Source organism: Hemiscyllium ocellatum, chromosome 19, assembly GCF_020745735.1.
Source record: "Hemiscyllium ocellatum isolate sHemOce1 chromosome 19, sHemOce1.pat.X.cur, whole genome shotgun sequence".
NCBI classification, from domain to species: Eukaryota; Metazoa; Chordata; class Chondrichthyes; order Orectolobiformes; family Hemiscylliidae; genus Hemiscyllium; species Hemiscyllium ocellatum.
This window is the reverse complement of record NC_083419.1, coordinates 58,879,059-58,901,756: the sequence shown is the minus strand read 5'-3', so window position 1 is coordinate 58,901,756 and position 22,698 is coordinate 58,879,059. Positions and strand designations below refer to the sequence as shown.

The 22,698-nt window shown below is 41.0% G+C and overlaps 2 protein-coding genes across 6 annotated transcripts in view; one reads left to right on the top strand and one right to left on the bottom strand.

The window, feature by feature from the left end:
* The window catches only part of zcrb1 (zinc finger CCHC-type and RNA binding motif 1), a 41,055-nt gene extending 24,395 nt beyond the window's left edge, over positions 1–16,660 (bottom strand). Inside the window, exons 1-2 of one of the 3 annotated variants that reach the window (XM_060839968.1) lie at positions 15,479–15,744; positions 14,830–14,902 (exon numbers count right to left, since the gene is read on the bottom strand). The gene's annotated coding sequence lies outside the window, so the exon portion shown is untranslated. Of the gene's footprint in view, positions 1–14,829; positions 14,903–15,478; positions 15,745–16,504 lie in introns of those variants that run through there. The other 2 variants (XM_060839969.1, XM_060839967.1) reach the window with 2 other exon arrangements.
* Positions 15,863–22,698, top strand: part of pphln1 (periphilin 1) — a 154,264-nt gene continuing 147,428 nt past the window's right edge. For 2 of the 3 annotated variants that reach the window (XM_060839966.1, XM_060839963.1), the window contains exon 1: positions 16,064–16,173. The gene's annotated coding sequence lies outside the window, so the exon portion shown is untranslated. Of the gene's footprint in view, positions 15,948–16,063; positions 16,174–22,698 lie in introns of those variants that run through there. The other variant, XM_060839965.1, reaches the window with a different exon arrangement.

Genomic DNA, 22,698 nt, shown 5'->3' with positions numbered 1-22,698 from the left:
AGGATGACCTTAGGGGTTTATAAAATAATGAGGGGCATAGATAAGGTGAACAGCAAAGGTCTTTTCCCGAGGGTGAGAGAGTTCAAAACTAGAGGGCATTTTTGTTTTAAGGTGGGAAGAGAAAGATTTAAAAGGGACCTGAGGGACAGCTTTTTCACAGAGGGTGATTCGTATGTGGAATGAACTGCCTGAGGAAATGGTAAATGCAGGTACAGTTTCAAAATTAAAAATATATATTTGGATAGGTGTATGAATACGAAAAGATTTAAATGGCTGTGGGCCAAAATGCAGGCAAGTAGAATGAGATTAGTTTGAGAATCTTGGTCAGCATGGAGAAGTTAGACTGAAGGGTGTTTCCATGTTGTATGAATCTATGACTAGGTGTCTTAATGAATTAAGAGAAGAGGACCAGGTTAGACACCTACTTTTTGTTTTGAAGTAACTCGAGCTGTGGACAACAACTGGTCCAAGACTAAGTGATCGCTCCCCCAGGTCTATTTGTACCTTATTACTGTCGGGGTTACCTTCTTTCTCATGTTCCCATTTTTCTTCTCTGCCTCTCAGGGATCATCCTATAATTGATGGCAATGCAGGGGAAAGATTCCTGCATGGCTGTAACCCAATCAGACAAATAAACTGCTCCAGGTCCTTCAAATCACAAGTTCCTTCAGTCGTAGAATTACTTTCTGGTACAGCAGCAAGAGCGAGAGCACGACCTGTGACTGGATGAGATGGATCAGCCAAAATGAGAGACAGAATCTAATGATTGGAAAAATCAGCTTACTGACTGCTCCTCTTGTCATAGCTTTGGAGTGGGTTTTGATTCTCACTGACAGCAGAGAGTTTTTGAAACCCTGCCCAAGCGGAAATTTAGAAGGTATTGTAACATTGCTCTGTGGCAGTGAATAAAGCAAATTAAATGTTGGAATATGTTAGGAAAAGTTAATATTGAGCTCAGAGTGCAGTATTAATGACATTCATTAAATCATTTATGATACCACATTCAGAGCATTTTTGCAGTTGATTTTGAAACAAATATTAAAAATGGTTGATTTACAAGACACTAATCCCTGATACATTTACCACTTGCTCACTGAAATGGATTTCCTCCATGAAGTTTTGAATTTATCTCCCTTTAAACACAATTGATGTGTCCTACGGCTCCAGAAAAAAATGAAATGCACATCATGGTTCACATTATCTCTTTCATTAGGAGCCTTACTCCCAATTTCATAACTTCTTCACAATTCAATACCTGCTCCCTTCCCACCCCAAATAACCTGAAGCATTCTGAATACCTTCTTGCATATTCCTTCAACAGCTGCAAAGTTCTTTGTGCTGCAGCAAGCAAAATTATGTACAGTATTTGATGTGCAGTCACATCAATTGTTTAACAAGTGGCAGAATTAACCTATTTTGATATAATATTGACTATATTATCAGTATATAAAATTTGGTAATATCTGATTCGATTTATTCAATTGTTAGCAACTTTAGAGTAAAAGTAAGTTCTTCAGCCAGTCAGCCTGTTCTGCAATTCAGCAAATTCATGCTAATCTATATCCTAATGTCATGTGCAAGCTTCAATAGCCATGACTAACAAAATTCTCAGATTCAAATTCTGTATTGATTTTTGTAGGAGGATTCCACAATCCTATCACCCTTCTTGATTGAATTGTTAATTAACCACTTTTACAATCTATTCTCAAAATTATACAATCAACAAACAAATTTCTGCTTAACCTGCTTTAGTCTAACATCGAATTTTTCTAATAGCTCCTCATAATTTACGGAGCCTTGGTTACATTCTGGTGAACCTGTCATGGCTATTTCCACTTAATTAAGCTATCAATTTCTCTTTATAATATCATGTATCCATTTACACTTCATACTTGGTCATTAATCTCTATCATCAGCAAACTTAGATACATGGCAATTCTATTACACAAGTAATTAATCATGAGACAACTCTTTCCAATTCAAGTACATATCTATCAATTCTATTTCAAGCCACCGCCTTACCAATCTCCCAAGTAGGTCAACAGCTTCTCCTTCACCATTCTTAAATAATGATTATATTTACATTATTTAAATCTAAGAGAATCTCCGATTCAAGAAAGCTTTGGAAGATTATGACTACGGTCCCTGTAACTTCACCACTTCATTTAAAGTTCTGGGGCAGAAACCAACTCCTAGGGATCTGTTAGCCTTTAATACTATTACATTTTCTCTTGTTTTCCTATGTTAACTTATGAGTTCTAGTACTCGATACTTTTAGTTTCACTGGCTTTTCAAGTACATTATTTCTTCCTATTCTGTGAAATTATAGTTAACAAGAAACGGAACTGGAATAGCCACATAATACCATGGCTACAAGAGTAAGTCCGAGGCTAGGAATCCTGTACTGAATAATTCTCCTTTTTTGTCCCCAAAACCTGTCCATTATCAACCAAGACAGAAGTTTTTTTTAAAAAAATTCACTCATGGGGTGTGAGCATGACTGACTGGCCAGCATTTATTGCCCATCCATAGTTGCCTTCGAGAAGATAGTCATGAATCTTAAACTGTTCAGTCTTCATGTAATACATTGACCAAGAATGCCCATAGTGACAGAATTCCAGGATTTTAACCTAGCGATAACGAAGGAATGGAGATATAGTTCCAAGACAAGGTGTTCAGTGACTTGGAGAACTTGCAGGTGGTAGTGTTCCCAGATAGCTGTTAATCTTGTCCTGTGAGATGGAACTGGTCGTGGACTGGGAAAGTGCTGTCTAATGATAGTTGGTGAATTTCTGCAGGGCATCCTGTACGTACGACACACTGCTGCTACTGAATGTCAGTGGTGTACAGAGTGGATGCAGGCTGCTTTGTCCTGGAGGATGTCAAGCTTCGAGTGCTATTGGAGCTGCATCCATCTCGGCAAGTCGGGAGTATTCATCACACTCCTGACTTGTGCTTTGCAAACGATAGACAGGCTTTGGAGGTTTAAGGCGAGATAGGCCACAGTATTCTTAGTTTCTACCCTGCTCTTGCAGCTACTGTATTTATGTGGTGAATCCAGTTGAATTCCTGGTCAATTATAACCCCCAGGATTTTGATAATGGGTATTCAGTCCATGATAACACCATTGAATGTCAAGGGACAGTGATTAGATTGACTTTTATTGGAGATAGTCATTGCCTGGCATTTACATGGCACAAGGGTTACTTCACTTGTCAGCCCAAGCCTGGATAATGTCCAGATCTTGTTGCATTTAAACATGAGCTGCTTCACTACCTGAGGAGTTGGAGATGGTGTTGAACATTATGCAATGATTGACAAACATCCCCACTTCTGACTTTATGAAGTAGTGAAAGGCATTGATGAAGCAGCTGAAGATGGTTGGGCTGAGGACACTTTCCAGGAACTCCTGCAGATAAGTCCTGGAGGTGAGATGATTAATCTCCAACAACCACAGCCATCTTCCTCTATACCAGGTATGACTCCAACTTGCAGAGAATTTGCTCCTTCATACTCACTGATGGCAATTTTGCCAGGGCTCCTTGATGCCACGCTTGGTCAAATGCAGCTTTGAAGTCAAGGGCTGTCACTCTCACCTCACCTCTGAAATTCAGCTCTTTTGTCCTGTTTGAACCAAGAGTGTAATGAGGTTAGGAGCTCAGTGAGCCTGGTGGAATCTAAACTGGGTGTCACTGAGCAGGTTATTGCTGAAAAGGCTCTGTTTGACAGTACTGTTGATGATACCATCACTTTACTCATGATTGAGAGTAGATTGAAGGGCCAGTAACTGGCTGGGATGGCTTTGTCCTGGTTTTTGTATACAGGACATACCTGAACAATGGTTTCACATTGTTGATCAGATGCTAGTGTTGTAATTGTACTGCAGCAGCTTGACCAGGGGAGCAGCAAGTTCATAAATGATTTGTATGAGAATTTAAGATGCATGTTGAGTAAGTTTGTGGATGACACCAAAATTGGTGGTATAGTGGACAGTGAAGGTTATCTAAGATTACAAAGGGATCTTGATCAATTGGGGCAGTGGACTTTGGAGTGGCAGATGGTGTTTAATTTGAATAAATGCAAGGTATTGCATTTTGATAAAACTGACAAGGGCAGGACTCATACAATTCATGTTAAGGCCCTGGCTAGTGTTGCAGGTAGATAAGGTGGATAAGAAGGCATTCAGTACACTTGCCTTCATTGCTCAGATCACTGAATATAGGAGTTGGGACGTCATGCTGAGGCTTTACAGGACATTGATGAGACCACATTTGGAGTATTATGTATAGTTCCAGTCACCCTGTTATAGGAAGGAAATGATTAAGTTGGAGATGGTTCGGAAAAGATTTACCAGGATGTTGTCAGGACTGGAGGGCTTGAATTATAAAAGGAGGAGGGGCTGGGACTTTTTTTTCCACAGGAGTATAGGAGGTTGAAGGGTTACCTCTGGTGGTTTAGAAAATTATGTGGAGCATAGATAAGGTGAAGAGCAAGGATGATTTCCCAAAGGTAAGAGATTTCAAAACAAGACAGCATATTTTTAAAGTATGAGGAGAAAGATTTAGAAAGGGACATGAAGGGTAACTTTTTTACGCAAAGGGGATTCGTATGTGGAATGACTTGCTACAGCAAGTGGTAGATACAGGTACAATTACATTTAAAAAGACATTTGGACAGGTACATGAATAGGAAAAGTTTGGAAGGATATGACCAAACACAGATAGGTGGGATCTGTTCAGTTTCACAAATTTGGCCAGCATGGACAGTTTGGATCAAAGGATTTGCTTCCGTGCTGTATGACTCAATTGCCAGAATGTCGTCAGGGCCCACTGGCTTTGTGGTATCCAGTACTTTCAGGTGTTTCTTAATATCACTTGGAATGAATCAAATTGGCTGAAGACTGGCATCTCTGATGCTGCGGACCCCTGGAGGAGGCTGAAGTCGATCATCCACTTGGCACTTCGGGCTGAAGACTGCTGCAAATGCTTCAGTTTTATCTTGTCAGGAGGGAGGTGGAATATTCTTCACTTGCCTGAATGAGAGCAGTGTCAACAACACAAAAAATCCTGACACCATCCAGGACAATGCAATCCATTTGATTGGCACCAGATCTGTAAACATGTACTCCCTTCACTACCAACGCACAGTAGCAGCAGTGTGTACCATCTATAAAGTGCCCTAAAAAAATACACCAAGGATCAGAGATGTACAGCACAGGAACAGACTCTTCAGTCCAACTCATCCATGCCAACCAGATATCCTAACCTAATCTAGTCCCATCTGCCAGCACCCAGTCCATTTCACTCCAAACCCTTCCTATTCATATGCTCATCCAGATACCTTTTAAATGTTGCAATTGTACCAGCCTCCACCACTTCCTCTGGCTCATTCCATACACACAACACCCTCTCAGGTCTCTTTTATATCTTTCCCATACCACCCTTAACCTATGCCCTCTAGTTCTGGATACCCCCATCCCAGGGAAAAGAAAGACCTTGTCTATTTACCCTATCCATACCCCTCATGATTTTACAAACCTCTATGGGGTCACCCAGCCTCGGACGCTCCAGGCAAAACAGCCCTAGCTGATTCAACCTCTCCCAATAGCTCAAATTCTCCAATCCTTGTGAATCTTTTCTGAACCCTTTCAAGTTTCACAACATCCTTCCGATAGGAAGGAGACCAGAATTGAAAGCAATATTCTGAAAGTGACCTAATCAAGAGATGATAGTCTCATTCTGGATGTGCAGATCAATCTAATAAAAGACTGCTAAGCCGTGCAGAAACCAAAATGCCACTAAAACTGGACAGAAAGCCTCCGAAGTAAACCACCACCAAGAATGCCACTTAAAACACCGGGCTGTCAGGCCACTGGGCCAGAAGCATCCACCAAAGAAAACACAGCCACCAGTGGAAGAAAACACCACACTGGACCAGTGGAACACTGAGCTGGAAACATTTGCCAAAGATTAAGCCGGAACACCAACAAGATCTCATATCAGGACAAACTGCGCCTCTCCGCTGGGTGGAGACCACCACACTAGGTAAGACCACCACTCAGGACTGCCGGACACCACCCTGTCACACAGGAGAAGCTCTTAGCTGCAGCTGTCAAATGAAGGCAAGATGAATTTTGATATTAAACTATACTAATTAGAAACATTATAAACAGAAACAGAAAAAACAACTTAGGAAGGTAATTCCAGGATTCTGACCCAGCGATAATGGTGGGTCAGGATGGTGAGTGACTGGGAGGGGAACTTGAAGGTTGTGGCATTCCCATATATCTTCTGCCCTTGTCCTTCTAGATGGAAGCAGTCATGGCTTTGAAAGATGCTGTCCGAGATTCTTTGATGAATTTCTGCAGGGCATCTTGTAGATAGTACTCACTGCTGCTATTGAGCATCAATGATAGGAGGGAGTGGATGCTTGTGGATGGAGTGGCAATGAAGCAAGTTGCTTTGTTGTGGGTAGTGTCAAGCTTTGAGTGTGTTGTCGGGGCTGCACTCAGACATGCAAGTGGGGAATATCCCATCACGCTCCTAACTTGTGCTTTGTAGATGGTGGATGGGTTCTGGAGAATCAGGTGATGTGCTATTCACTGCGGTATTCCTAGCCTCTGACCTGCTCTTATAACCACTGTTTATGTGGCAAGTCCAGTTGAATTTCTGGTCAATGATAACTCCCAGGATGTTGACAGTGAAGGATTCAGTGATGGTAATATCATTGAATGTCAAGAGGCAGTGGTTAGATGGTCTCTTATTGGTGAAGGCATAGCTGGCATCTGTGTGGTGTGACTGCTTCTTGCCACTTGTCAGCCCAAGCCTGGATAATATCCAATTCTGTTGCATTTGGTTATTGTAACTGCATCAACATCGGAGGATGATGAATGGTACTGAATAGTGTGCTTTCATCAGCAAACATTCCCACTCCTGACCTTATGGTGGAGGAAGGTCATTGATGAAGCAGCTGAAGATGGTTGTGCTCATGACATTACCCTGAGTAACCCCTGCAGAGATGTCCTGAATGAAAATGTGTTGCTGGTTAAAGCACAGCAGGTTAGGCAGCATCCAAGGAATAGGAAATTCGACGTTTCGGGCATAAGCCCTTCATCAGGAATGTCCTGGAGGTGAGATGATTGACCTCCAACAGCCACAACCATCTTCCTCTGCACCTCTTGCAGAGAATTTGCTCCTTTATACTCACTGATTGCTGTTTGGCCAAGGCTCCTTGATGTCACGCTTGGTCAAATGCAGCCTTGAAGTCAAGGTTTGTCATTCTCACCTCACCTCTGGAGTTCAGCTCTTTTGTCCTTTTTGAAACAAGAGTGTAATGAAGTCAGGAGCTCAGTGAGCCTGGTGGAACCTAAACTGGGCGTCACGGAACAGGTTACTGCTGAAAAGGTTCTGCTTGATAGCACTGTTGATGACACATTCCATCACTTAAGTGACAATTGAATGCAGACGGATGGGGCAGTAATTGGCCAGGTTGGATTTGTCGTGCTTTTTGTGTGCAGGACATACCGGAGCGTTTTTCCACGTTGTTAGGTAGATGCAAGTGTTGCCACTGCACAGAAACAGCTTTGCTAGGGGAGCAGCAAGTTCCAGAGAATGTCTTCAGTACTATTGCAGGAGTGCTGTCAGGGTCCATAGCCTTAAGCAGTTTGTTGATTTCACGTGGATTGAATGGAATTTGCTGAAGGCTGGTATTTGTAATACTGGGGACCACTGGAGGAGGCCAAGATGGATCATCCACTCACTTCTGGCTGATGATTGCTGTGAAAGTTTCAACTTTATCTTTTGCACTGATATGCTGGGCTCTATCATTGAAGATGTGGATATTTGTGGAGTCCTCCTCCAGCAAACCCACACATAAAACAGGGAAACTATGCAAACTCCACAGACACAGTCACCTGAGGCAGGAATTGAACCCACGTTCCTGGCACTGTGAGGCAGCAGTGCTAACCACTGAGCCACTGTGCTCCCCCCGACAAGTTATTTAATCATCCACCATCTTTAATAACATCTGGCAGGGCTGCACAGCTTAAATCTGATCCATTGGTTTTGGTATAGCTTGGCTCTGTCTATCATTTGCTGCTTATGTTGCTTGCATGCAAGGAGTCCTGTTTGCTGGCTCCACCAGGTTGACACTTCATCTGGTTATGCCTGATGCTGTTTCTGGCATGCCCTCCTATACTCTCCATAGAACCAGAGTTGATCCCCTGGCTTGATGGTAATGAGGCTGCAGATTATGCTGGAGTACAATTCTCATGAACAGCATCTCATGGACACCCAGTCTTGAATTCCTAGATCTGTTGGAAGTCTGTCCCATTTAGCACAGTGATAATGCCACACAACACATTGGAGATTATTCTCAATATGAAGGTGGGACTTCATCTCCACAAGGGCTGTATGGTGGTCACTCTTACCGACACTATCGTGGAAGATGCATCTGCTGCTGGCAGATTGGGCAAGGATAAGGTCAAGTATGTTTTTCCCTCTTGTTGGTTCCCACACCACCTGCCGCAGACCCAGTCTAGCAGCTATGCCCGTCAGGATCAGATCTGCTCATTCAGTAGTACTGCTGACAAGCCATTCTTCATGGTGGACAATGAAATCTTCCACCCAGCGTATATCTTGTGCCACTGCCGTCCTCAATGCTTCCTCCAAGTGTTATTCATCATGGAGGAGAACCAATTCATCAGTTAAGTATGGACGATACTTTGTAATCAGGAGGTTTTCTTGTCTAACGTTTAACCTGAAGCGACAAGGCTTCACGGGGTCCAGAGTCAAATGTTGAGGTCTCCCAGACCAACTCTGTCCTGACTGTATACCACTGTGCTGCCACCCGTGCTGAGTCTATCCTGCTAGTGGGACAGAACACATCCAAAGATGGTAATGGTAGCGTCTGGGACAGTCACACTATTAGAATCACATACCTTATAGGCAATGTCCAGCTTACTTGACTAGTCTGCGAGACAATGCTCAAATTTTGTCACTAGCTCCCAGATGTTAGTAGGGATGACTTTGCAGGGTCAACCGGACTGTTTCTGCCAGTCTTTTCCAGTACCAAGGTCGATGGTAGGTTATCTGCCTCATTTCATTTCTTTGAGACTTTGTAGAAATTAGCACAACTGAATGACTAACTAGGCCATTCCTGAAAAAGGGCTCATGCCAGAAACGTCAACTCTCCTGCTCCTTGGATGCTGCCTAACCTGCTGCGTTTTTCCAGCAACACATTTTCAGCTCATTTCAGAAGGTGGTTAAGAGTAATCACATTGCAGTGGGTCTGGAGTCACATATTTGTTTGCCAGACCAGGTGAGGATGGCAGATTTCCTTCGCTGAAGAACATAAGTAAACCAGATTGATTTTTCCATCAATCAATGGTTTCATAATCAGTAGATTCTTAATTCCAGACTTATTTTTATTGAATTCAAATTCCACCATCTGCCATAGTGGTATTCAAACACAGGTCACCAGAACATTACCTGGGTCTCTGGATTAATAGTCTAGCGTTAATACCGATTACAATTATACAAGATGTTGATGAGGTGACATCTCAAATACTATGTTCAGGTCTGGTCCTCAGGTTGACATAAGTTTATACCAGCATTGGAAGCTGTTCAAAAAAGATTCACGCAGCTGATTCCTGGGAATGAAAGTTTGAAAAATTAATTCACAAGATTTGGTCCTGAGTCAGCATTTACTGTCCATTCCTTGTTGCCTTTGAGAAGGCAATAGTCATGTATTCTTGAACCACTGCAGTCCATTTGTAGTAGGTAGGACCGCAATGTCATTAAGTACTTATAAGAAACAGATGAACCGGTCATGCCTTTATTCATTAGAGTTTAGAAAAATGAGAGATGATCCGTTTGAGATATGAAAGATTTGAGGGGACTGGACAGGTTGATGTTGAGAAGATATTTCTCTTAGCAGAAGAATCTCAAACGTGAATAAGGGGACGTTCATTTAAAACAAAAGTTACAAAAGAATTTCTTCTGAAATATCTGGAATTCTCTACCTCAAAGTTATGGAGGCTAGATCATTGAAGATATTTAAACAGACAGTAGGAAGATTGTTGAAATAGTGGACTTTAGACTACAAGGAAGTGGCTTGAAAGTAGAGTTAAAGCCTGGGAAAGATAACTTGTTGAATGACAGTGCTGCCTTGAGTCACCACAGAGCCTACTCCTGCTCTTATTTCTTGTGTTCTTATCTCAGCCAATTTACTTTATAGAAGGAGAGACAGTGGCATATTGTTAACACAAATGGACTAAATTGGGAGGGTTAATGGCAGGAAGGACCTTTTGCTTTAAAGTCACACACCAAATCCATTTTCATTGATATGGAGAGTGATATCATACTGTATCAAAGCAAAAATCAAAACAGGGAGCAAGGTATAGTATCAGAAAACTAGGAACAGGTTGGGCTGGTGCTGACAGCTCTGCTAACATTGTCAATTTCCAAATTTCAAGCCATTTCGGCTTTGTAGAATTCAGGAACTGATGACATCAGGAACTTTATTCTTGTTTCCCTTAACCTTAACCCATTGGACATATTAAAAGGTATAACTTGCCTCCTGCTATACTGTACCATATTGTTTTAAAGTCCAGCTGCAAATACCCACTAATTCTCCTAACGTTTAATTTTACTTTCGAGATATAGCTCAAGTGTGAAATAATCAATGAGAACTGTACTTAATCGTGGATAATGATGCTTAGATGCCAAGTGTTTTTGATTTAGGTACAGTAAAATTTACTTAATAGTCAAATTTAAAACATTCAACGATCACGCGGCTCAGACGGATTCCAAATCCCCTAGGCTATCGAAGGAATGGACATATCGTATGCGTATTACTGGCTCATATTCACTAACTCTTTTGACATCTGGGGTACTACCAATGAAAAGCAGTATGACTCTTGCAATTCCGATAATTAAGTGGAACAACTTGGACTTTCGGAATTACAAGCCAGTCAATTTGATGTCAGTTGCAGATGATGTGATTTATGATTCCTTCAAGAATTCAGCAATAATGGAACACAGACAGGGCTTTAGGAAATGCAGGTCCTCTCTCATAATCCTGACTGAGTTCTTGGAGATTACCAAACCACTGGATGACAAAATCATTTCCAAAATATCTTTGACAAAGTGCTGTATAAAAACCTACTAATAACGATTACATATTTTGGGAATTGTTCAGCAGTGACTGAACTGAAAAATGACTTCAATTTTGCAGGCAGATCATCAGGAAGAAGTGAACCTTGCTGCAGGGCCAGGTTACAGGCAGTAAACCACTGTTACTTAGCATTTTTATCATTGATATAGATGGGAGCAATGATGGAACCGCTCAATTTTGTGTGACACAATGAGGTACATACTGATTGAGAATTTGGATCAAATTAATAGATTGCAGATTAACTTATATTTCTATGAAACTATAAAGAAAACAAATGTTATAAATGTCATTCAGTATTGTTAAGTCGTGTTTATGCATCTGGATTTAGACATTTAAGCATGCATGATTAAAGTTAAATCAAGACAGCAACTCATGGTCACAGTTGATTTCACAAATTTTTCTTTGCTACTTCTCTTTCCCATAAAATACAAAATGAAACTGCGAAATAAAAATCTAATGCAGTATTTACAAAAGCAACTCTAGTAAAACCAACATTATGGAAGACATGAAAGAATTGGCTCCAAAAAGATAATTCTGCATGTGATAATCAACTGTGCTACAATAAGAACACAATTTGATGGATATGTCGCCTATGTATGAAAGGACTATGTGGAATATTCCATCTAATAATGTGGAAGTATAACCACTCCTAGCTGTTCCACCATTCAGTAAACACATGCCTGGTTCATATGCGCCCTCACTCCATCTACCTGCCTTGCATTTGTATATCTTTTATACACAAAAATGTCGTCAGATTTAGAATCAAGCTGCTGTCTACTGCACTTGAGGGCAGAAGAAAGTGGAACTCTTTCCCATTACATGAAAAAGATGCATCTTAAGTTGTGGAGAACTTTGAAAAGTACAAAGCTAAGTTGGTGGAATGGGCATACACATACCAAGTGGAGTTTCAGGAAGACAGGATCGTGAAGGCAGCATTTGGTATACTTTCCTTTATTGGTCAGAGCATTGAGTAGAGGAGTTGGAAGGTTATGTCGTAGCCATATAGGAGACTGGTTAGGCTACTTTTGGAATATTGTGCAATTCTGGTCAAGAAGGGTTCAGAAAATATTTATAAGGATGTTGCCAAGGTTGCAGAGTTTAAATCCTCAGGAGAGACTGAATAGACTGGGGCTGTTTTGCCTGTTTTCCCTCAATCGAAGATTGAAGGACGACTGTATCAAGGTTTGTGATATCATGAGGGGAATGGATAGAATAAATAGACAAAGTAATTTCCCTGGGTTGGTGGGGAAAGAGTCCAGAACTAGAGGGCATAGGTTTAGGGAGAGAGGGGAAAAATTTAAAAAGGGATGCAAGGGGCAACATTTTCATGCAGAGTGTGCTGCATATATGGAATGAGCTGTCAAGAGGATGAGGCTGGTACAGTTACAACATTTAAAAGGCATCTGGATGGGTATGTGAATTGGAAGGGTTTACACGGATATGGGCCAAATGCAAATGAGACTAGATTAATTTAGGATATCTGGTCGGCATGGATGAGTTGGACCGAGAGTCTGTTTCTGTGCTGTATATTTCTGACTCTATAACAGTACAGCACAAGGAAAGGCCCTTCAACCTACCAAGACTGCACTGACATATGATGCTTTTCTAAACTAAAACCTTTTGCCTCCATACGGTCTGGTCTCCCTTTACCCTGCCTACTCATGCATCTGTCAAGATGCCTCTTAAAATATTGCTATTGTATCTGCTTCTATCACTTCCTCTGATAGCACTTACCATCGTCTGTACAAAAAAAAACTTCTCTCCTCCTTTGGCAGAAAAATGTGAAATGGTTCATTTCAGTTGGAAGAACATGGAGCGAATACATAAAAACTCTAAAGGAAGACCAGGCACAGAAAACAAGGTGCATAAATCATTGAAAGCAGCAGGACAGATTTAAAGGGTTGTTCATAAAGCATACAGTATCTCAGGCTTGATTAAAAGGGATTCACAGCAAGCCAGTTACTTCCAAATGTATCAAAGACCAATTTGACCTCAGCTGCAATACTGCATGCAGTGCCATATGGTAGGAAGGATGAAAAAATATCAGTAAGCTCATGGAAAAGATTCACGAGAATGGTCACAGGGATGAGCATGTTCAATTCTGAACCAAGAATGAAAAGTTGGGACTCTGTTCTTTGGAGAAGTGACAAATTAGAGAAAACTTAATTGAGGTATTCAAAATCATGAGGTGTCTGGACTGAGAAGAGAGGGAGAAACTTTTCCCACTCTTGAAAAGATCAAAAATGGGATTACAAGGATTTAAATGAATTGGTAAAACAAGTAAAAATTCAACTGAAACATTGAAAGTGGATTCAGAGTGTTAACTAAAAAGGAATAATGTGTAACATTAGGAGGGAAAAACTGAAGAATGGCACAAAGTGAAATGTTCACTTAGAGAGCCAGTGAAGATACAATGGATTGAATTGGCCTCATTTGTGCTTCAATTATTCTGCAATATTAAGACCTGAAAGTCAGTGACAAATAGTCAAAACGGAGAAAAAAAAGTGTGATATTGAGATGTGTGGCATCCATATTTATGAATAGTTGACTCTCAATCACCGAAAACATTGAACAAACTATCCCAAAAATAAACACCTAACAGCTAGTCACACACATATTCCATTAGTGCAATTTTGTCTCCAATTTCCCAACACATCTTAAAGAGTGCATCCACTGGCATTTTGGCAAAGTAACATTGTAGTAATTTTATTTCTTAAGTTTCATTAACTGCTCATTCTAACCTGTTATTTCTCAGACTTTCAAATATGCCTTTTAAGTCAATCACCTCATTGTTTAGATATTGAATCATATGAAAAAGCTAGGAAACTGAGGATTTTGCTACTTAACATGAACTGGTCTTCACTTCACATCCACAAGTAGAAAATAATTAGTTTGATATCTTTTCCAATTCTTTCCCAAAGAGAACAATCAAACCATTTGAGTTTACATTTCTTAGCAGAACTTGTGCATACATGTTTATAATCAAATCAACTCTACCAATCACAAGCAACAGCATTTATACAAAGTGCCTTCAGTGCAGAATGTCCAATTATATTTTGTAAGTGGGTCAGAACTGTATGAAGTAGTGAGAAAAAGGGATAAAATTCCCTCCAAGACAAAAGCAAAATACTGCAAACCAAAAGTAAAATGAGAAGCTGGAAATACTTAGCAGCTCAGGTTGTGGAGAGAAACAGACAACGTTTCAGATTGGTAGGGGCATCAGTTTCCTGAAAGGATGGATTTTGTGAATGCTGAGGGTAGTAAAGGAAATGGAGCAATAAGAGCTCCAAAGGAGAAAAATAACAGCAGTAGGAAATTTCAGATTCAGTTCAAATAGATTTTAAATTCTGTGGAATGTGCAGGTAATGCTGGACAGCAAAACGGGGAAGGGGAGCCATGCACCAATAGGATTTTATGTGGGATGTACCTGAGCAACTCAATTTTAAACAAATTTCTGAAGATTGTAAGGTTTATGAATGATATATAACAAGGAGGAATCAAATTTAAAGTGGCAAATGCATCCATTCACAATTGCCCCAAAATATGGATCGATGTTACAATCTAGCATTTTTGAGCCTCAAAAATGAAGATGACAATATGTTCATGAAATTCATATTTTTAAATAAAAGTAATCATCAAGTTTGGTTTTCATACTTCACCATATATCCACCTCTTTCCTCAGCTCTCAAACAAATTCTGATGCCCTTTGGTCAGAGATGTCAACAAACTGATAATATGAAAGTATTATATGAGATACTTCAATTAAAAGACACATTCAAATCCCATTACAGCAAATTATGCTAATATAAACTTAAATCTTAAATAAGTCTTAGCAATGATGATTGTGAAGCTATTGAATCATATGAAGTTTGCCTTTCAGGGACAGATATTTCCCTAGTGGGCCTGTATGGACTCAAACACACATCAGTGGGTTATGAACAGCTAAAGACTGGCCACAAAATTGACAGGACTGCCCTAAACACTAATCAACCAACAGTTTAATATATTGATAATCATTGAATCATATCACCACCAACCCCCCCTTCAAATTTTTTTTTCCTCAACTAAGACCACCACACCAAATTGATGGATTTATTTTGTCAGGCAAGTCATTTGATTTGCTTTATTACTTGTAACATGGGGTTCCAATGTGGGCAAAACATGTACTTTCAAGTGATCTACTTCTACGAAGGAAATCACTAAAAATGGTGCTGTTTTATCCAATCATTACCTACAATGCCTAACTCAATTAAAACGCAAAGATGAACTAGAGACATAAAATGTAAACTTCCAATTTCTTTACCTGGAAAAATTTCCCCCCTTGTTTAAAGTTGCCCCCAGTGCAGCCAGGTAGCTCCCTTCACATTTTGAGACGACTCTGTTCACAACACAACAACTCGGCCGCCATGTTGCAGCTGTCAATCCCTCCTCCCTCTCCACGTCGCGCGAGATTTGAAGCTGTCTTGCGGAAAGAGCGAGGGAAACGCGTATCCCAAATTCTCTGCTTCGCAAAGTGCGGAAAGACTTATATATCTGAACTTCTCCCATGGAAACGCGTCTGAAGCGATCACAGGCTGACTCACACCGGGCGGCATTCCGCCGGGGGGGGGGGAGGGACAGACATTGTTTTTGTGTTTGACGTTTGAGGCGGGCGAAGGAAGGGAGGGTGCGTGAATTAAAAGGGGCGGGGAGGGACTAGTTCCTGGTGGTTCATTGTCAAGGCAGTAACTGAGAGATTGCATTCCTTCCCTCACATCTCGTGCTGTTCAAAGGTGAATGTTGAAAATAGTGATTTAGCATATGAGTAATTCTCAGGCGGGGAGGGGTGACTGTGACGGGGAGGTTTGGCTGGCGGGCGGGGGGGGATGTGGGAGTGACATCTCGCGGGATCTCGCGCGGATCCGGCGGGGGCCGGTTCCGACCCGGCGTCGGGGGAACTTGAAAAAGGCTCGAGCTAGGGTTCGGCCCGATCGCGCGTTTCCCAACGGCCCCCTCCAGGTAAAGCGAGCGTCTCCCTGACAACAGGCCGCGCGCCCGCCGGCTCGAGCTGAGCGGGCCCCGTGAGTGCTGGGCGATGGGATGGGGCTGCGCGCGGTGGGTGATGTAGTAAACAGGCGGGACTGACTGGAACCGGCCGTGCGTAGATCCACGGAGCTCGTGTGTGGTTTGCCCTGTCGTTCAGCTGGGCCCCTTCGTTGTTTGTTGTTGTTATGATTATTATCTGACACTGACGGCCGTGGGATTTCACCGGTGCCTTTATTTCCGCTGGTATCGACCTTTGGTGCATTGCAGGGACAGCCCTGCTGCGAGAATAATCAAAAAATCAAACCAGAAAGTGCTGAATTTCTTCACAACTGGTAGCATTCCGTGAAGAGGAGGCAGATACGCAGATTTAACGTTTCGAGTCCCGATGTGGCTCTTCCGCGCTGTTGTTGTCACGTTGATATCGGTGCCACAAGCGGGTGCGTTTCAACACACAGCTGATGCCGGAACCCGACCATCAGCCTCTTGTTAACTCTCGTCAGTGCATTCCCCCTTTTCCTTTGCCTTCCTTCTCCCTGCCTCCCTTTGCCCCTCCTCTCCATTCCACCTCTTGCCTCCTCCACCCCTTTCCTTTCTTATTCCCCAGTGAACCCAGATGTGTGAGGGATCGTTTGTACATGAGGCAGGCATCTCTCATCACTTTGGATTTGACTCAGGGTAGCGCTATCTTGCTGTGTGGATTTATGCATTGCGGTTTGTATTTAGCAGTGAGATCGTTTTGAGTGACTGTTGCTTTGGTGCATAACTCCAAAATCAGGACGTCAAAATGCTTTCATTTTTGAAGAACCGACCAGGAGTACACCTGTTGATGCACTGTTTAATTCCCCAAATCTCGAGTATTGTCAGGGTCTCTGGCTCAAGTCATGTCTGTGCTTCTATCTCGCAGCTAGTCATAGAGACGTATAGTATGGAAACAGACCCTTTGGTCCAACCTGACCATGCCAACCAGATATCCCAACCCAGTCAAGTCCCACCTGCTAGCACCCGGCCAATATCCCTCCAAACCCTTCCTATTTGTATACCCATCCAAATGTCTCTTCAATGTTGCAATTGTGCCAGCTTCCACCACATCCTCTGGCAGCTCATTCCATACACGTACCACATTTGTACAATTTTGTTACCTTTCAATTTGTAGCATCACAGAATTTCTGCAATGGATATTTCAAAATTTTGAGTCTGTTGCATCATTCTGTTCACTTTTGTTTGGTACCTCAACTCCATACAACTCCCATTGCTCCACATTAACCTTTGATCCATTTCCATTGTTGCTCTTTACAAACAAACATTTATTTCAGTCTTGAAAATTTCAGTTGATCTGTGTTCATTTCCCTCTGACTATATGAATAAATGGTAATTTTGAGCAGACTTCTAAAATTGTGTATTTGATTTTTTTTTTGCTACCACTTTTCATTTGAGGGGGGAAAATTCTGAATACTGTTGAGAATGATAATTCCTCTGGAGAGAGCAGCCAGAGCTAAGGGACACGGGATTATTCAGAAAGCAAGAGTGATAGGGACTTGTATACTTAGGGAACACTTGGGTGTCTTTGTGGTTGTAGATTTGAATCCAGATAGTATATTGCCTTCTGAGTTGTTCCTGAGTGGCTGCAGAGCACTCTGAGGAGGGAAGGTGAATAGACAAAGGTTCATATCAGCAACAATGACATGGCTAGAAAGAGTTCTGCTGGCACTTTTAGGAAAGTATCCAAGAAGGACCTGCAAAGGAAATAACATCTATTTGGAGAGTTTACACTAACTTGGTATGGGGCCAGGAACTTGGCAACATTAGAAATGTTAATCACAGTGCAAAGAATTGGCAGAGGCATGATACTAAAATAATCATGTATTTGGTATGGTCATAATCAAGGGAAAACGAATAATGTTTGTGTTTACTGTACTTGTACATTAATGAGTGGAGTGCAATCAATTTTAAATTTCCGTCACAGTCGACCATGTGGCAATATGATTTTGCTGGTGAGAGATTAGTGTCAAAAGGACAAGACTGGATACTAAATTTTCTTTAAAACGAGTTATTCAGGTATGATAATACATGTGCCAGAAAAATCTCATTTTTCTTTTGCGTGATGTCCTTATAAGGTCACAAGGTACTGGGGAGTATTTTAAATTAGGAAAATTGGTTTTTTGATTATGACATTTTGAGATTCCAAGAAGTGCCCATGTGTCCTGAGTTTGCCATGCAGATCAGCTAAGAAGCAACAGGTAGTGAGAAAACTAATTGCAGTTGAGCTGGGTTGTCAGCATTTTCTGTTTGGTGGTTTCAAGAATGACAGTTTGTGTAGAGAAGAAATAAGCGAGATTCTATGAATAGAAAAGTTTTCTGATGGAAGTCTTTGATCAGAACTTGTTAAGCAGGTCTCTGAGAACAGAGCAGACACAGTTTGTTATACAATTGGCAAGAGCTGAGAGATAAAGACAAGAATGATGGATTGTGATAGGACAAGATCGGTTTCTTGCAGAACAACCAGACCATTTAAATGAGTTGGAAAGTGTCACTGGCTATGTGCCAACAGAACTGTTGTGACCAAAGTGAAGGAGGATTTGTAGATAAGTACCTTTTATAGTTGATAACCATGTACCACGCTTGGAGTATTTGTAATGGGGGGAATTTAATTATCGTAATATAACCTACAATATAGAGGGCTAAGAAAGGATTGAGTATTTGAAGAATTTTTTGGAAGATTCTTTGGGAAGGAAGGATCACTAGATCTGGTGCTGGGAACAAGTTGATCACTTATTAGTAAAGGAACAAATAAAATTAAGTATGCAAACATTGTAGGTTAGCTATGAAAAACAAGCAAAGAGCAATTCAGAGTCAGAAAATAATGAACTGAGAAAGATATGCTGATGGAATGGGTAGACAGGTGGCAAGTGAAATTTAATTGCAAAGATTTCAGGGCATATTTGGGGATATGGGATTGGGACATCATAGCTATTACAGAAAACTGGCTGAGGGATGGACAGGACCAGCAACTCAATGTTCCGGATGCTATAGGAAAGTTAGAAAGAGAGGCAAAAGAGATGGACATGTGGCGTTTTTGATTAAGGAAAGCATTACTGCTGTGACTAGAGAAGTTGTTTCTGAAAAATTGTCCAGTGAAAATATATACGTTGAAATTAGAAATAAAAGTGGCATGATCATCTTGATGGAATTGTGCTGTAGACTTCCCAATAATCAGAGGGAAGGTGAGGAACTAATATTTGGAGAGATCTCATCTATGTAAGAATAATAAGATTGTAGATGATTTTAAATTTCCAAACATTGATTGAGACCACCATAATGTGAAAGGTTTGGATAGTGAAGAACTTATTAAATGATACAAGAAAATTTTCTTCATCTAAAGGATGTAAATGTTCCTACTAGAGATAGAGCAACCTGATGTTCTCTTGGGTAATAAGACAGGGCAAGTGACTGAAGTGATAACAAGAGAACACTTTGGCTTTAGTGATCAGAATTCTATCGGTTTTAAAATAGTTAAAGAAAAGTAGAAGCCTTCCATAAAAATAAAAGTTTTTAATTGGAGTAAGGCAAATTTTAATGGAATGAGACAAGAATTTTCAAAGTTGATTGGAGAAGAAAGTTTGCGGGAAAGGCATGACTGATAAGTGGGAGGCTTTAAGAATGTGATAACAGGAGTTCAGAGTCATTATGTTCCTGTTAGACTGAAAGGTAAGGCTGGTAGGATTAAAGAACAATGGATGGAATCAAGATATTGAGGTTCTAGTCAAGAGTAAAGAATTGTAAATTAGATAAAGAAAACAAGGTTCGAATGAATCTTGGACAGTATAAAGTGTAAGAGCGTTCTTAAGAGATGGATATCGGGAAGGGAAAGAAGGGTGTATGAGAGAGCCTAGATCGGCAAATAACGTTAAGGATAATCAAAGAGATTCTGCATCTACGTTAAGATCAAGACAGCAACTAGCGAGCAAGTAAGGGCCCCTTAAAGATTAATAAGGTCATCATTGTGTTGAAATCAGGAGATAAGGGGAGAGTTAAATGAACATTATGCACCAGTTTTTAATGTGGAGAAATAAATGAAGGCTAGAGAACTCAAGGAAATAAATACTGATATTTTGAAAATAGTACATATGAGATAAGAGGAAACGGTGGAGGTCTTAGAAAATCTGAAGGTGGATAAATTTCTAGGACTTGACCTTGTGTATCCCAAGACTTTGTGGGGAAGTTAATGAGAAAATTGTGGGGCCCTTGCAGAAATATTTGTCTTCTATAAATATGGGTAAGGTGCTGAATGACTGGAGAGTAGCGTATGTTGTGCCTTTGTTTAAGAAGAGTTGTAAGGAGAAGTCTGGGAACTATCAACCTGTGAGTCTCACTTTTGATGGGGAGGTTCAGAATCAGAATCCCTAAAGTGTGGAAACAGGCCCTTCAGTCCAACAAGTCGACACCGACCCTCGAAGAGTAACCCACTGAGATCCATACCCCTACCCTATATTTACCCCTGACTAATGCACCTAATCTACATATCCCTGAAAACTATGGGCAATTTAGCACATCTAACTTGCACATCTTTGGACTGTGGGAGGAAACCGGAGCACCTGGAGGAAACCCACGTAGACACTGGGAGAATGTGAAAACTCCACACAGACAGTCGCCCAAGGCTGGAATTGAACCTGGTCCCTGGCACTGAGCTGCTTTGCTGCCCCTGTTATTGGAAGTGATTCTGAAAGATAGGAGATACATGCATTTGGAGAAGCAGAGACTGATAAGGGATAGTCAGCATAGTTTTGTGCAAGGGAAATCAAGAGGATTGAGAGCAGAATGATAGACATTGTTTACTTGGACTTTAGTAAAGCCTTTGACAAGATTCTGCATGGTAGACTAACTAGTAAAGTTAGATCACACAGGATTCACAGTGAACTTCCAATTAGATACAAAATTGCCGTAACGGCAGGAGACAGAATGATGGTGGAGGATTGTTTTTCTATTTGGATGCCTGTGACCGACAGTATTCCACGGGGAATTGATGCTGGGTCCACTTTTGTTTGTCATTTATATAAATCGTTTAGATGGAAATTTAGAAAGCATGGTTAGTATGTTTGTGGATGACACCAAGACTATTGGTAGAATGGACAATGAAAAATGTTGTCTAAAATTACAAAGAGATCTTGATCATTTGGGTCAATGGGCTGAAGAGTGACAAATGGAGTTTAGTTTGGATAAGTGTGAGATATTGTATTTTGGTAAAACGAACAAAGGCAAGACTGACACAATTAAAGGTAGGGCCCAGGTAGTTTTATGAAACGGAGAACCCTGGCATGCTTGTCTTCATTGCTCAGTCCTTTGAGTTGGGAGGTCATGTTGAAGGTGTACAGGACATTGATGAGGCCTCTTCTGATGTGTCCAGTTCTGGTCTCCCTGTTCTAGGAAGGATATTATTAAGCTAGAGAGTGTTCAGAAGAGATTTACCAGAATGTTGCCAGAACTGGGGTTATATGTGTGCACATTACTGAATGCAGAACAGTTAGTAATATATTTGGAATCTTGGGCTTCATAAATATTGACGTAGAGTTCAAAAACCTAAATATTATTGTGAACCTTGATCAACTTGAACTGAATTAATCATGGCTTTGAAGGGTTTTGGGTAATTATCTGGAGTTAATTCTGTGCCACTGGGAACCAACAGGAATGCTAGTCAGAAACGCATACAACACAGATCTTTCAGTCCATACCAACCAAGTTTCCCAAAATAAACTAGTTCCCTTTTGCCTGCATTTGGCCCATATTCCTCTAAATCTTTCCTACTCGTGTACCTGTCCAAATGTCTTTTAAATGTTGTAACTGCACCTCCATCAAACACTTCCTCTGATAGTTCATTCCACATACAAATCACGTTCCATGTGGAAAAGTTGCCCATCAAGTCCCTTTTTAAAATTTTTCTCCTCTCGCTTCAAAAATTATTGAGAGTAGCTGAATTATTCTCAGAGTCCTGGCATGGATACAGTGGGTCAATTGGCTTCTTTCTACTGTAGCCATTCTGTTTTTCTATGAAATAAATACTCAAAAATCAGGATGTAAATTTGAGAATTAGTTAATCTGTTACACGACAGCAGCAATGCCACAAAATCACAGAATTGAAGGCATTTTGCTAAAACTTACTATCAACAATAAAATGTACATGCAATTTCTTAGCATAATAAACTTGAGTTTAGAGAAGATTTGTAGCTCAGATTGAGGTTCTGGATGTAAGTTTGCTCGCTGAGCTGGAGTTTTCAGACATTTCGTCGCCATACTAAGTAACATCTTCAGTGAACCTCTGGATGAAGCACTTGTGGCGATGCCCACTTTCTATTTATATATTTGGTTTTCCTTGGATTGGTGATGGCATTTCCTGCGGTGATGTCATTTCCTTTGGTGATGTTATTTTTCTCGGGGGGGGGGGGGTGGTACATGGGATCCAAGTCAATGTGTTTGTTGATAGAGTCACGGTAGGAATTCTCGTGC